We start from the raw sequence: 16068 nt of genomic DNA, 5'->3' as shown, positions 1-16068 counted from the left end.
GGTGCTGACTGAAACAGCCAATGCACGGTCTATATTTTTGTAATGTTCCGGCATTAACAGATGGCAAACGTGGCTGCAAGATCTCCTAGGTGTGTTCTTGGTTATCGCATGGAGTGCAGGAAGAAGGGGTTGGAAACAGGAAGGGCATTGCTTTCAGAAAGATTCTCATGGTTATTTTGGTGAAAGGCCATGGGTATTTGATACAGCTTAAACCTGGGAGAGGGGTGTCACAACTAAGCCGGAATGAGCTGAGAGGCAAGCTACCAGAGCAATGGTAGGAAAACCTGGCCCTGCTGTTAAAAAAAAAAAAAAAAAAAACAAAAAAAAACATGCATGTTAATTCTAAAACAATTAGAGATGTCCTGGTTATATATAGTTTAACTTGCCTATTTTAAATCATAAGATCTTTAAAAGGAATATTTATGAAATTTTCAACAAACTTAAGCTAGCTAATTTAACCTATATAGTAATTTTAAACATAATATCCTGGATCCAAAATGCTCCTCAATCTTGAAAAGTTAATTAATGATCATGATTATTTTGGTTCAATAACATAACTTCATTGATGTAACTGACAAACTGTAAAGAAAATATTTATAAAAGATTCATGTTTTCACCGGGTTAAAAGATGTAGTATATATTTGTTATAATAATATAATATGGCAAACTATATTTCTATAAAGGAAATATAATAACTAAACAGAAAATAATATGAGGAAAACTCATTGCCCAGCAGAAAAAAGTAATGTTTAATCACAATGTTGGGATATGTTATATGTCATTGCATGCTATAATAATTGGAGACTCATATAACATTAGAAACCAATACGTTCACGTACTATTTGGAAAGCACAATACAAGTAAAATTGCAGTTTAATAATTTCTTTCTATTCTTTACAATTAAAAATATAACTTGTTTACATGTTAAAATTGTTTTAGAACAAAATGTTGGAATAATGTCACTGGTTCATTCATACATATAATACAAACATATTTATTTTACAATTTGACAATGGATGTATCTCTCATATAATATAGTCTTAAATATGCATTCAATAAATTTTAAACCACACTATTCTTTATTCACAAAGCATCAAAAGTTGTGATAGTGTCATAAATGCATAAAAATATTTATATGAGTTAGTGTTATAATCATTTTAGTTGTCTTCATGATATAGATACTCTAACAGTGAGTAGAAAGGTTTCTATGATAACCAATTGTCTAGCTTTCCTCTTGAGCATCTTCCCTCAGAGATTTCTTATTTCAACTGGTAAATGGTTTGACAATTTTGAGCCGATATAGGATGGCTTCTTTTCATATAATGAAAGGTGGCGTAAAAGAAGGTTGTGTACTGGGATTTATTCCTGGTGGTATAGCTGTGCAAAATCGTGGTGTCGGAGAGCAATTCTTTACTATCACCACTTCTCGGATGTACAGTGATATTATTGACTGTATTCTTAGATTTTAGATTTCCCTGCAGATATTCCAAGGGCAAAGATTTCCAAGCGTAGGTTACCTGCTTAGTTACTTTCCCATGTGAATGATATGTCAGTATTGATGTACCACTGTCCAAAAATAATACAAGCTATGGGTTTTAGTATAAAGCGACAGGTTATTACCTTAGTTGTAAGGTGTGAAGTGCTTCCTCTGCTAAAATGACACTCTGCGAGAACGTGTAGCTATAGTCCAGGCCGAATTAGACACTCTGAACAAACTTGCTTGGGCAGTTTGTCTTTCAGGCTCACCTAGCAAAACATTTCATTCCTATTTTATGTACTTTTATAAGCATAGATTAAGACAAAATATTTAACTTTACAGTAATTAAAGAACAATAAATATACTTTTTTAAATGAGACAATCATTGATCTTTGTTGATAATTTGCTCTAATAATTGCTAATCCATATTGACCACAAAGATATAAATCAGTTTATGGGAGCATTACTTATAAATGTCTTAAAATTTGATAATTTATAACAAATATAAAATATTTAAAAATTGATCATTGGTGTTTATGTACACTTTAATATACAATAGAAATATTGTGTTTTTATTTAACTTATTTAACAACTTTGAATCAGAAGCTGAGACTTGGAAAAACATACAGAAAAAAGGGATGGAACATTGACCGATGTAAACGGTTTCGAGTTGCGTAGACTCCCCTTAGAACACAACATTTCTGCTGCCAAGAAGAAGGATGTCATAAAATTACTGGAGATAATATTCGGAGAAGAATGGCAAACTGATGAGAGATTGGAGTGGTACAAATCCATGTTACTTTCCAACAATGAAGAGCATGAACATGTGCAAGATGATGATTCAGAGGGTGTGTGTGATTGCCTCGAAGAAGATTGTGGTTTAGACATTTAAACTGAAAGACTCATGAACGGAAGTGAAAGAAAATAATACTTTTGAGTTATTCAATGTCATTCTTTTATGGTATGTGTTTTTCCCAATGTTTTGTATAATAAATATTAAACAAAATAATTACGTTGTCTGGTATTATTTTACCCAGAAAAACTGTCATATAAAATGCTCAGATCTCAAGGAGGGGTTTTCTGAAAAAATACACATTGGTTATTTTGAAGTATAATAAAATAAAATTTCAAAATGGAAAAAAGGTCTAACAGTAAAAACATTAAAAGTTGAGTTAGTTTGATCACAAAATCTTTATTGCCATGCAAAAAAGGTTTAATCCATTTCCAGTTCAATCAAAAAAGGTTTAATCCTAGCAAGTCAAACAAAACCAACTTATTCCAACAATATTAGAGGTAAATCTAAATTATTACTCATGTTTTAGCACTTATGCATTGGAAATCTTAATTATTAAGTCAAAAGAAAACTTAATACAATTATTTTATTGAGTTTTTACTTCACAGATGAGAGAAACAGTTATTTGCTTATACTGAAAATTGTTAGGCCTGTGATTAAACTCTTTTTGAACACCACCTCCTCAATTATAAATCTTTTTAGGTTGAAGCAATTTTGGTTATGTTGAATCCCATGTGGAGATGGTCTCTTATTATTTTGGTAACCAATATCAAACCAATGATTAGTTATTCTCACTCTAATAACAGTGATTGTTGTGTCAATATATTCTCTAGGACAAAAATTTACAAGTACACATATATATATATATATATATATATACATACGTTGGATTGAGAAGCCTATTACAGTCAAAATACATCAACTTCCGGCACTTTTACTATAAGTATAAGAGGTAGAGTGAAAAATCCTTCTGACTGTGCCTTATTTTCAATAGACATACATTGGTACTAAATCTCTTCACTGTACAGAAATGGTATTTTGAGATAATTTGTGAACAAACCTGCACGGGCAGACACAAAAAGCAAAAATTTTAGAAACTGGCCCGATTTATTAATAATATTTATGATTAGTCTCATTCCCCAAAAAGAAAAGTATGCCTACCACCCAGTTCACTGCTTTTGTCTGTACCCTTGGTTTTTAAAAAAGATATAAATATCTCTAAACCTGACAGTTACAGTACAGTTTATGTACTTGTTTCCCAATCCCAGTTTCGCTATATAATCTTGGTTCACTCTGGAATTATTTCAATATTTATATACCAGCTCAATATCATATCCCTCATCAGTCAAAAACGGATGCGATGTCTCCTCTAACGATTTTCTCTTAAAAAATTGGATTTTAGTGTCTACTGTAGTGTATTATTTTGTGATTCTATGTGTTATGGTCAAGGCTCATTACACCTACTGGTTTCCTCAAATTTTAGCCACAGGGCAAATAGTTTGTTGAATTATGTTACTGCGTGGTCCCTCTGTTTTTATTCCTTCTGCTATTGTAAATATTCCAATCCACAATGTCAAAGGAAAATATTTCGAGTACACTACATGTACATATTCACAATTTTTTTTTTTATTAAGTGTGTATCTCTAGAATGGCCAGAATAAACTAATTGGTTTGTATTTGTCTACCATCTATAATAAAAATAAAATAATACTACTTATCACTACTAATTGCTTCAGCTCATACTTATTCATGCAAATACAAAATACTAGGACACTGCATTCTGTGATTCAAGCGTCAAAAATATTTTGTATCTTTAGAGTAGATACAATTTCTTTAAATTGCTTTTAGGATTATTGTAGGCAATATTTCGAAATATAAATGCCTATTTTATTTTTATACCTAATGTATGTGCCTAATTTTGTCCAAATCAGACCTGTAGATTTTGTGTGATTGAGTATCAATATTACTAATATGATTATATACAGCAATATTCCAACAGTGGACATAAAAACTTACAGTAATCGGTAGACAGGCATTTATCTTGTCAGCTAAGGTAGTTCCGTCACTAGAGGCAACATCGTGAATATAAGCCAATTCATCATTACAAATTTCCTGGGCACAGAGCCTGCACAGTGGCATTGGCTCTGAGAGTAGATCGTCTGCAACAAAAACTCTGAAATAAATGTACTAACCTAAATTCTTCTGTGAACTGTCAACAAACATGCTTTATGAAGGAAATTGTAGGTATATTATTATTTTACAAATATCGAATAGCTCTAATCTTTATTTATGATTTGCCAAAATTAGTTTCTACCAAATAATTATGTCCTGGAGTGTGATGGAGAACCTTAATAGATCTGATCTCCAGTATATCACCTTCTCGTGATAAGGAATCAGAGGATACAAACTGGACAACTCCCACAATATCAAGGAACTCGTCAGACTCAGTGAAGACATTGACGCCGATTATTGTGAGAGGAAAGGACGTTGCTCTGTAAGAGACGAGGAATGGCGGCGACACTATAAAATCGACAATAGAGCTTATCATGAGGTACTGGGATGCCCAGATACCAAAAAAGAGAGGTAATACTTGCAGCGTACTGACTAGTAGACAGTTCCGCAGCAGGTACTTCACTCTGATTACAACCAGCCGGTGGAGATGGCAAATAGTTCCTGAAGCCACTGTGAAGGAGATCCTTACAGCGAGGCGGGCTTTGAAGCAAGCAATCACAAAGAGCAAGTGTAATAAGTGGAATGAGTTTCGTTCATGAACATCAACCCTTGAGGAAGAGTTACGTAGTTGCATTGTGCAGGTGCTTCATTCAGTTAGGCGGGCCTGATCGTGACTTCCTCTCTTATGGACAACATAGTGGCTGCTCTGTCCCATCTTAATTGAGGTGGAACTGGACCATTGGACATATGAGGTGATGTAAGGCGTCTAGTCCCTATGGTGTCCGGCAGAAGTGCTGTTTGCAAGAAGGCATTTATAACACTCGATAGACGGTCCAACCCCTAGCCTCATAAGTAAAGGTAAGGGGAGATCCTGAAACCCTGTCGGTTTTACTGACCTCTCTGTATGCATGACACAGCAGGGAAGCTCCTTGAGCAGCTATTGTAACCAAAGTTTGTCAAAGCAATCAAGATAACCAGTGCTATCCAACTGTCAACACAGTTTTTGGGCAGATGGCTGGTGCAGACTTTAGATGCCTTTGAGGTGATTTAGTGTGGAAACCACCATGCGCACTGGATGTCTCGTCGGCCTCATGTGCGAAAAGGATTCAAGCTAAATGTGCTGAATGCTGACCGCCCTGTGGGATGACCTCCACATTCTTGAGGATTGCAAACAACTACATTAGCTATAGGCAGTTGACCTACACTTTTGCTGATGGGACGCGCAGATGGAGGATCAACACCATCATCCAGGTCCAGGTAGATCGGGAAATCATCGAGACAAAGTACATTGTGAAGTATCTTGGCGTAAAACTTGATAATAAGTTCACATTGTGAAATCAGATACCTGGCGTGGCAAACAAATGGCGGCTGTTACCACTTCTTTGAGTTGACTGATGAAAAATATTGGGCAATCTGGGACAAGTAATTGGTGGCTGCTCATGTCGGTTACGAACTTAGTGATCCTATATGGTTGGGAGATATGAGAAGGCACTCTACGTCAAGACCACTACAGACACAAGATGGCAGCAGTAAAAAGAAACAGGACACTATGTATCGGATGTACTTACTGAACTATTTCCAAACCAGTCATCCTTGTGGTAGTGGAGGCTTCCAATGACCTCCTTGCTTTAAAAAAAACAGGTGTACAAGGAAAACAGAGTGGTGACACATACCTATGCCCAAGTATGCAACATAAAAAAATTGACAGGAACAATGGCTGCTAGAGAGCAGAAGATATTGGACACCCAGGCTGATAGGAGACCTGAGAGAATGGGTGGAGCGGAAATACAGTGCCAATTTTTACATAACCAAGTTTCTTATTGTCCATGACAACTTTCAAGCGAACATGTTCAAAATGGTTTGAAGCTTGACTATCCCTATGGGAATGCTGAGCACAATGTCACCAACCACACCTTCTTTTGCAAACTGTGGGAAAAGAAAAGAAGAGAACTTGAGATTACTATGGGGTAACTCTTACCGGACACCATTGTTCATGAAATGGTAACTGGTAGACAGGCTTGAAACAGTTTCTCTGCATATCTAGATGGGGTGCTGAAAACCAAGAAATCATAAGAAAAGTAATATGGCCTCTGAGTAGCCCAACCATAGACTGATACTGCAGGAGGCCTATATAAACTTACGTCCGCATCCTCTTGAAGTAATATAGAAAGCAGTCCCAAGGAGTGATGCCTTGGGTGGTAGGGTTTTTAGTAGGTGCAATATATATATATATATATATTACAAACCTACAAAGAAATATGACATAACAACTCTAACGATAGATTTTTTCTCTCTGTAGAAAGTAACATCCATGTAATATCACAATGACGTAACTTACACCATTTCTGAGTTATGATACTTTACATTATAAACACAGATGCTAAAGAAAGAATAGACCTTATAGTTTTAAAACATTTACTGTTTATTTTTACCTATTGAATAATATCCTAAAATATTTCTCCATACTTTAGAGCATCCCGTTATAAATGGTTTAGACCACCCTGAGAGAAAAATGGTTTTTTTTTTACTTAAATTAAAATGATACTGATAATTCATGACTTTGAATAAGAGAGACTCAATCAATCTCTTTTACATCAGTCAAATATTTTACTGCACATAGAATTATTTATTTTATCTATTTTTTATACATGGAGGTGCCTCCACACCAATCAGTTAATGGCTGCCAGTGAAAAATGTTGGTAGGATTCTTTATAGATCCTACATGGATACACTATTCAAGGATACTATCCTTGAATAGTGAGAGAGGATATTTGTAAACAAAACTTATACTTAGATGATTAGGATTTAGTCACCAAAAAGATTTGATATTGACAATATTATTGTTAATTTCTATGAGTCTTATAATACTGATTCCTTCAAGGTAAACCATTTTATGAAAATATTAAACAAACACTATGCTCACCTGGGAAAAATATATTGTCTAAATTGATCTGATCACTCACAAATATTCCTTCTTCTCCATCCTCAGAAATTTGAGGTTCTGCTTTATTTTTTAAATTTTCAATTATAAGTGCTTCATTTTCTTTGTCTTCTTGAGAAATTGTGTGTTTTGTCTTATCTTCTAAATCTTCAGTTCTAAAAACCTCTTCTAGTTCATCAGAACTTTGACTTGTTTTATGTTGCAAAACTTCTATTTTTAACTGATTTTCCTCAGAAATTTGGTTGTCTGCTTTGTATTCCTCATCTTTAGATCTGACTTTTTCTTCGCCTTCCTTGTAAGTGTTTGTACTTTATTTTACGTTCTTTTAAATCTTGAGATTTGAAGGCTGCTTCATCGACACCAGGAAAATTATTTTCGACAACACTATCCTTATAATCTACCTCATAATTTCGTAATTCTAATTCACCCCACAAATGTCCTCTAGCTTCTTGCTTGGTAAAATTATCACCCAAAACATTTTCTTCAGTGTTTCTAAAACTGTCACAACGATCTGGGATGAAATGTTCAATTAAATCATGAGTATATTGAGTTTTCACCAAACTATCTGGATTAGATTTTTGTAAACATCCAAAATAGTTCATTACATTTTCTGACAAACTGAATGGCTTGTTTGGCATTGCCAGTTTTTTCCAAGTCAGCAAAAACTCTTCTATTTTCAAAGAGTCGATTTTGTACATCATTGAATGTGTCATCTGGATGAATGACAATTTCATATTCTTCATCTTGTTCACTCTTCACAATAAGCTTCATAATTTACCTGCTGGAAACAGAAAAACTGTGATTAATTGTAACTCAAACATTTTTAAATATAGCCGGGGGCTGAGTAAGACATAAACTAATACAAATGAAAAAGTCCATTCATTTTGACCAGCGCATTAAGGCACAATCTTCAGATAATAATATGAAAACACCAATAGAGCAAAGTTATATTTTAATATGTTATTGAATTTTAATGCAATATTTGTAATTCAATAATAATTTTAATATGTTAAAATACCATGTTTGTGATTCATTTCCACATTAAAAATATAATTATTGCTAGACATTTTTGAATGAATCCTGCAGTTTTAAAAACTTCCCAATGGTCTATAAAATTAAATTAAAAATTTGATATCATGCCTTATGACTTAAACAGAAAAACAAAACAAATCATTTTCATGAAGATCAACCACCCATACAGATTGAAACAGAGATGAACTCTACAATAACTGTATTTTAGTTATGCAACTTTCAAAGGCCCTACAACAATAACATTTGACACATTATTATATGCCTCATGATTTTGACAAAAAAGAAAGGATTTTTCAAGAACATCAACCATCTATAAGGGTTGAAAATGGTTACAACCCCTTGAAGAAGTATATTTTTGTTCTTCAACTTCCTGATAATCTACAATGAAAAAATATTATATACATGCGCCTCATTCCCTTGATTATGAATCGTTTTGAGCATTCATAATCAAGGCTCATACTCTCTACAGAAAAAAAGAAGTTTCCAAGCAAATCAACTGCCCATAAGAGTTGAAACAGAATCCTAACCCCTTGAAGAACTATCTTTTTTTTAAGAATTATTAAATTAAATTTGAACTATATGTGCCTTACGCTCTCAACAGTCAAACAAAAGATTTCATGAAAATTAATCATCCATACTGGCTGAAATGAGGTTGCAACCCCTAAGAGAACAATATTTTTCTTTTTCCAACTTCCTGATATATTAAGGTGAAATTTGACAAACATTTCAAATATGCTCTAGGTACTTTGGTATTGCCCTGAGGCCAAGTCCCAAATTGTCAACCTTTTCCAATGTCAGATCATGTTGGGACGATCTGGCCCATAATCTGACCTCGGAAAAGTACCAAAAAGAAATGCCCCTGGCCATCAGTGCCGCCTTCCTGCACTTCCAGACGGAAAAGAAAAATACCCCTCAAGATAGTACCCCAAATTCAAGCTCAGAAGATCAAGTGAGCGCTCATAAAGGTTATCTTTAACTTTGGTACTACTAATAACCTAATAAATAATTTATGATAACCTAATATAAACCCTCCCTTCTCACCAACATTGCTTCCTTTTGGGAGGTATAAAAACAAGAACCAACTGCCATAATGACGTAAGTTTCACAGTAAGTCAAATTAATTAAGTCTTTTCTTTCTAATTATGTAGTTTTTTAGTCCCTGGTAAAAAAAAAACTCTTCCAAAAATAGTGGCATCCAGATAATACCAAAGTACCTTGTAAAGAAAAAAGTAAGTTTAGCTTTGATAATAAATATTACTACTTATTATATGAAGTAATAATAGTTGTAAACATAAGTAATTTTCATTCTCATAATATGATTCCATTATATCACATATTTTTATCAAACATTTTAAAAAGGGATTTTTTTACTTTGCTGTGGAAATTCCCCAGAGCTATATTTTTACCCTCAAAATCCAGTAATCTGCGGGGAAATTCCAGTGATATGGGAAACCAAAACATGTAGAACACCATGTGTAATTAACTAGATTCTAGTTTTTGGGAGTATTGTTTTAGGAGAATTAATAAAAGAAATATTTTTCACTTCAGGCCTAATAATTTTTGATTGTTTTTCATTGTCTAAATATGGAAATTATCTTTTATAAAAAAAGAATGATCGATAAAAAATATACTTATAATTTTAAATGTTTACTGATATCAATACAAAATAGCATATGTATTGCTATGTATTTAGTTTGGCTCCAGTATAAGAGGCCACCAAAACATCATATTATCAGTCTTCCCGATCATCTTATGAACAATAATTAATCAAAATATCAGCAGTTAGTTATATTATTATATAGGCTACATTAAATAGTGAAAATATAATTTAATTATGAATTTAAAATATATTTTAACTTATGTGCATTTGGTTAATGTAACAAAGTAGTGTATTGATTCTAATTATTTTGCCAGTTTTACAGCTTTATAAAAAAAATGCTAAAATAGATCAGCACCATTAATCAACAAAGTAAAAAAAATATGTATTGCTATAAATAATGCATATTGCTGTTTTACCTTAGACCTTTTCTAGAATGACAAATGACATTATAACTTGTTTGGGTATTTATTTACAATACCGTGGACCATGAAAAATGGACTTTTTTTTTCATGGGTTTGGGCATTTATAGCCAAGTGTTATTATCACAGGTGCATATAAAACTGGGGGGAAAGTATATTATTGTATTATATTGATGCCTTTCGGGCATTATTGCGTTAAGGATGGAAAATAACCGACAAAATTTTGTCGAACAACACTTGGAGGGTTAAGGATCAGGGGCATCACGTGATCTGGGATTCAACTTTTGCAAGCTCGAGTTAATTTTTTTTTCTAAAAGAGCAAGCAGTGCGCAGCGGGCAGGCATCGTTGACAGGATTAAACGTCATCATTTCAGTAAAATTGCCAAGAGGTACTGTCAAAAACAGAGTTTTCAGAGGATTTCAAAAAATCGTAACTCCTTTGATTTTCGTTGCCGACGAATTTTTTCTTCACTATTGTTTTCAGGAAAACTTGTAGTTTTCAGGAAAAAAAAATGAACATACCTTTTCCATGGTCACGATTTTGTAAATTGATACCCTTGTTTGAATTAACTTTTAAAAATATTGTTACGTAACTGACAAATCAAGGTCACTATTGATCAGTTAGGTAGTTCTAACTGATTGGCAAATTTTGATTCTGATGTTTTGGTGACCTCTATACTGCAGTCCCTAGTTTAATTGAAATATGATAAATCAGTCATCAGCAGTATTTTTTTTCTCAGTCTGTTTATTTGTTGTACAAATCCTTAGAATATAAATCTGAGCATTAATGTCTAGGGAAAAGGGTTTTCGTATGCAGTAGTTTAACATTTTTGATGCAAAATAGTCTTAAAAACTTAATTAGCAATGTTTACTCCAAAAATAGTCTCTAATTAGCCTAGATATTCAATATTACAAAACAAACTTCTCTCTCTGTAAATTCAGTCTATATATGAGACACCATAATTTTATAAAAATGTAAATTAAATAGGCTACAGTCAAGCTTATGAAAAATGTACAAAAATCTTGACCAAACATTCTGGACATTGGACCATATTCGAAGTCAATAATCTAATAAAATAAACTTATAAAATTAAATTGATACTACAACTAGACTCAACAATGAAAAACAAAAAATTTAATTTACTCCCGCGAAAATATTCTCACGTCAGTAAGACATTTGACACTTGGATATTGGATTCAACCAGTTACAGTGTTGGCTTTATGGTAACTTTTCAGTCATCTCTCAGTACAGTATTAGTATTTCAACGGTTCTTAAATTGATGTTTTACTTTTTGTATACAACGTGATTAGTTGTAACAATATCCACACATTAGTATTTACCTGAGTAATTTGAATCGAATCGCCCACTAAATCCAAACGCCAAATTATGCCAGTATTATTAAAACATAAACAACTAACCAAAGGCTCAACTGCAGTAAACCAACCAATTTCCAGCATCCGACATCCGAGACACAAAATACGAAATGGCTTTTGGCCCAAGACTGGTTTTAGGTTATACTGGCTAACAAACAAATGAAAGAAGAAGGAATCTTCTTCAGACCAAATGAACTCAGATCATATAAATGGTGACCGGTACCACGGTCTTCTTCTTCGGCTCTAGGTGCTAATTGGGTACAATACCGAAAGGAGCGCTAGCCATCGTTCACGTTTCTAATTAAGCAACGCCATCCTGTTAATAAACTATCTAAGATGTTGTATACCTTTTATATAAATACACTAGCACATGCCCACGGCTTCACCCAGACTTTCTGCAACATCACGAATATTTATTTGAATAGCTCCTACTATTTTAATAACACAATCTATTTTAGATAAATGTAGAGGAATTTCAGTCAAAATTTATACCTTTCTTATTTCAAGCACTTGTGTTGTAATACGATAGGTTCCTATGATATTTAAAAATACAATTAGGAACCTAATTGTAATTAAAATTTGTAAAAAATTATTTACAAATACAACATCATGGATCCAATTGGGACTGTTCATATTTCAGGGTTTACACTTCTAGTTAAAATTAATTATATTTACAACTCAAAATTAAAGTTTGCTATTTTGCCCCCTGAAACAATATAAATAGACCTATTTATAATTTTGCAATGAAGTTGGACTCAAAACAGTAGTGTTTTCTATGTTGCATGGAACACACACACACAATATATATATATATATATATATATATATATATATATATATATATATATATATATATATATATATTGTAACTCAAAACTAAAAAACAACATCAATATAATACATAATATAGTTCTTGGTTCCAAATATCACACCATTACTTATATCATTTGTTCTCAATATGATCTTTCAATTCATACTCGTATTACACATCTTTGGAGACCAGACAGGATTTTGCTGCTTTTACAAACGTCCAGTGAGGCGTAGCCGAAGGGGTTTTTGAAATAACAGTAGACCAATATACATTCCAGGGACCTTAAATTATCCATGTAAAATTTCAGTGCAATTAATTAAATAGTTTATACGAGAAAGCAAAACAAACAAACAAACAAAGGCGCTTTCGCATTTATAATATTATTAGGATTAGGATTCTGCTATAATATAAGTTATTTATTAATTCAAATTTATACAGCTATTTATGATTTTACAGTTGTTCATGTTTAAATTATTTAAGTGTTAAATATTTAATGTTAATTATTACTTTACTTTTATAAAAAACCATTGATAAATTAATTAGATTTTCACTTATAAAATCTAGAACAAATACAATATATTGTCTTACTAAAATATTTAAAGTGCCATTCAAAGTAATGAATTGTGAAGGGTATATGTGTACTTTTGATAAACTAGAAAAGAAGTACTTCTTTAATTTTTCAAAAAACCTCAAACGCAAGAGGATTTTTCATTATTGCTTGTTTTGTTATGTGTGTTGTAGTTTAGATAGAATATTTTGTTGCTAATATGCTACGATAAACTAATGTTTCGGTATATCCAAAAGGATTGTTCACACAGGCTGATTCAAACTTTAATTTAAAAAATACGTTTTGTAACAACATTTTTTAGTATTTTGCTTCACGCTAATTTAATTGCGTGTGTTTTTCATTCAACCCAAAAAATTACATTTTATAATTTATAGTTGGCTATAGCCAACTCATTTCGCTTCTTCTGTGTTGAATTCAATCTTGTATGCCTTCAATAAAACGATATTTTGGATTATAGTAATTAATATTTATTGAAAGTGTGTAGGCCCATTACAATAGAAATCCGAATACGTTTGTATCGATTTTAAACACGTTTTATAGTACCCGTGTTTTATTTTGTCATGTGAGAAGAGTCGTTATTGTTCCACCTATACACACATTCTACTATCCATTGTGTTCTGAATAAATGTAAAGTTTTCGTTATACACAGGTTCTAATGTATGTGTTACTTGTCTAATGATTTTTGGCTTAAAGCCAATTTTACTGTAATATTGTCTCATAAACTTCAAATGCGTATGTCGAAAAAATTTTTATTTTCGCACATTACTCGTACATGTTTTTTTTAAAGAATCACCTTTGTTTTGTGTGCAAAAGATAATAAATAGAATAACCAGATAACCAAAAACTTCTTTACTATTAAGATCTTCTCATTTACCTGAAGTTAGTGACAAACATAAACTACCAGTACATTTTAACCCTGCTTTAGTCTATGAGAGTACTACTAGTTACATATTTATGATAACATAATCTTGACCTACTTATTTTAGCCTGATAACAAATAGTAGATAAAGACAGATTGGCCTCCTTATCAGCGTCATCTTTTCATTTTAGGAAACAGAAAACAAGAACCGATCGTCATAATGAATGTAATTTTCACAGTAAGTCAAATAAAAGTCTTTTCTTTCTAATAATGTACTTTTATAGGTCCCCGATAAGAAAACCACTTCAAAAAATGTGTTCCCGGATAATACTAAACATTGTTTTAATTTCCATAAATAACCCCTGAAATCATTTTAGTACACCCCATTATATTATCCTAGAATGTTTTTTGAATAATTCCATGGTCAAGCCCAATTTCAGAATAATATATCTGTTTGATGGAACCATTGGAGTAAAAAGCTAGACCAAACCCTACTAATATTCTAGAACATTTTAGTTCAAATTCTTTACTAGCCCTCCAATGATAGAACCTAAAAGTAAGGAGAATTACATTGATAATAACGTAATGAAAATGAGTAGCTCCCATATGAAATTATAAATAAACATAACAAGTAGATGAATTGTAACAATATAATCATCGTATCTTCAACTCATCTCTTAGCGTTCAATATATATATATATATTCTATATTTTGTAACTTCAAAAACTAAAAAACAACATTCAATATAAATCACATAATATAGTTCTTGGTTCCAAATATCACACCATTACTTATTATCATTTGTTTCTCAATATGATCTTTCAATTCATACTCGTATTACACATCTTTGGAGACCAGACAGGATTTTTGCTTGCTTTACAAACCAGTGGAGGCGTAGCCGAAGGGGTTTTTGAAAATAAACAGTAGACCAATATACATTCCAGGGAACCTTAAATTATCCATGTAAAATTTCAGTGTACAATTAATTAAATAGTCTTTATATCGAGAAAGCAAAACAAACAAACAGAGGGCGCTTTCGCATTTATAATATTTATTAGGATTAGGATTCTGACTATAATATAAGTTAGTTTAATTAATTCCAAATTTATAACAGCTTATTTATGATTTTACAGTTGTTCATTGTTTAAATTATTGAAGTGTTAAATATTAATGTTAATTGATTACTTTACTTTTATTAAAAAACCATTGATAAATTAATTTGATTGATTTTCACTTATAAAATCTAGAACAAATACAATATTATTGTCTTACTAAAGATATTTTAAAGTGCCATTCAAAAGTAATGAATTGTTGAAGGGTTATATGTGTACTTTTGATAAACTAGAAAAGAAAAGAAGTACTTCTTTAATTTTTTTCAAATAAACCTCAAACGCAAAGAGGACTTTTCATTATTGCTTGTTTTGTTATGTGTTGTAGTTCTAGATAGAATATTTTGTTTGCTAAATATGACATTACGATAATACTATATGTTTCGGTATATCCAAAAGGATTGTTTCACACAGGCTGATTCAAACTTTAATTTAAAAAATACCGTTTGTAACAACATTTTTTTGGGGGGGGTGGGGGGGGGGGGGGGTGGGGGGGGGGGGGGGTGGGGGGGGGGGGGGGTGGGGGGGGGGGGGGGTGGGGGGGGGGGGGGGTGGGGGGGGGGAGCAGCTATTAGTTTTTTATAAACATGCTGACATACTATATGATTCAGTTTAACGTATATGCTGTTCTTGGTCACACAGATCAGTAGTTGCATAAAATCCTAAAGTAATACTACATATAAAACTAAATATATTTTATTTTATGGCTAATTCTTGTGTTGTGCAAAGTCAAATATTTGTTTTTTTTCATTAATTGTATTTATAAATGGACCCTCACAACCAAGTACCAGTCATGGATGTGGCATAAACTTAAATGATGCACATATGTACTACCCTGATCTTAGCGACATGCTGCTGGAAGTAAATTTAAAAGAAAATAATTTTAACTGTGATATAGTCTTCTTATGGTCTT

General features: G+C 32.4%; 1 long non-coding RNA gene across 2 annotated transcripts; it reads right to left on the bottom strand.

Annotated features, from left to right (window-relative positions):
• Positions 1 to 1005: 1005 nt before the first annotated feature.
• On the bottom strand, positions 1006 to 11938 carry LOC124361060. 2 transcript variants are annotated; one of them, XR_006922296.1, is made up of 4 exons: positions 11776 to 11938; positions 7366 to 8161; positions 4287 to 4429; positions 1006 to 1746 (listed from the first exon to the last, which is right to left on the bottom strand). It is a non-coding gene; the product is annotated as an uncharacterized LOC124361060 (long non-coding RNA). The 2 variants fall into 2 exon arrangements; XR_006922295.1 differs by having other exon boundaries at positions 1007 to 1746; positions 7366 to 8164.
• Between the last annotated feature and the right edge of the window lie 4130 nt (positions 11939 to 16068).

This window comes from Homalodisca vitripennis, chromosome 1 (assembly GCF_021130785.1).
Source record: "Homalodisca vitripennis isolate AUS2020 chromosome 1, UT_GWSS_2.1, whole genome shotgun sequence".
NCBI classification, from domain to species: domain Eukaryota; kingdom Metazoa; phylum Arthropoda; class Insecta; order Hemiptera; family Cicadellidae; genus Homalodisca; species Homalodisca vitripennis.
Note: the sequence above shows the minus strand (reverse complement) of the source record. Positions and strands in the feature narration are given on the sequence as shown.